General features: G+C 31.0%; 1 protein-coding gene across 1 annotated transcript in view; it reads left to right on the top strand.

Moving 5' to 3' along the window:
* The window catches only part of LOC119589484 (protein FAM102A-like), a gene marked incomplete at its 5' end in the record, with an annotated part of 24,308 nt that overhangs the window by 19,332 nt on the left and 4,482 nt on the right, over positions 1-494 (top strand).

The following is a 494-nucleotide window of genomic DNA, read 5'->3' as shown; positions in this document are numbered from 1 at the left end:
CAGAGTGAAAGATATTCATGATTTAAGGAGATTTGGGTATGAAGAAGGTTTCTTTGAACAATGAACAAATTATTTCTTTAATCTGTAAACTCTCATGCCTTTGTTGTTCTCCTTATGTGGCTCATGCATTTTTTCTTATATGCATAATAGTAGAGCAGGATGAAAGCAATAATATAGAATCCTTAGCATAATTTATTAAGAAGTATATGTACCCTTATGGAATGAACTACAGTTAGACAGTTGTTTCCCTTTTCAAACTCTGTACATTTTCTAAATAAGGAAGGCTAAGCATGTTTTCTGTAATTTAGATATGATAGCAGCAGGTAGTATCTTAAATCAAATGGTTATTTTACGTGTTGTATATTGATTTTGAGACGTGTCTAAGGTTTCATGGAAAAGGGAATAATTTTGTTAAATAATTTTGTGAACGTTTTTAAGCTGTTGCCAAAGAGTAAGCATATTTAGAACACTGAGTGAGTGAATGAATAGGTAAA

Source organism: Penaeus monodon, chromosome 25 (genome assembly GCF_015228065.2).
Source record: "Penaeus monodon isolate SGIC_2016 chromosome 25, NSTDA_Pmon_1, whole genome shotgun sequence".
In the NCBI taxonomy this organism is placed as follows: Eukaryota; Metazoa; Arthropoda; class Malacostraca; order Decapoda; family Penaeidae; genus Penaeus; species Penaeus monodon.
This window is presented reverse-complemented; position numbering and strand designations above follow the sequence as displayed.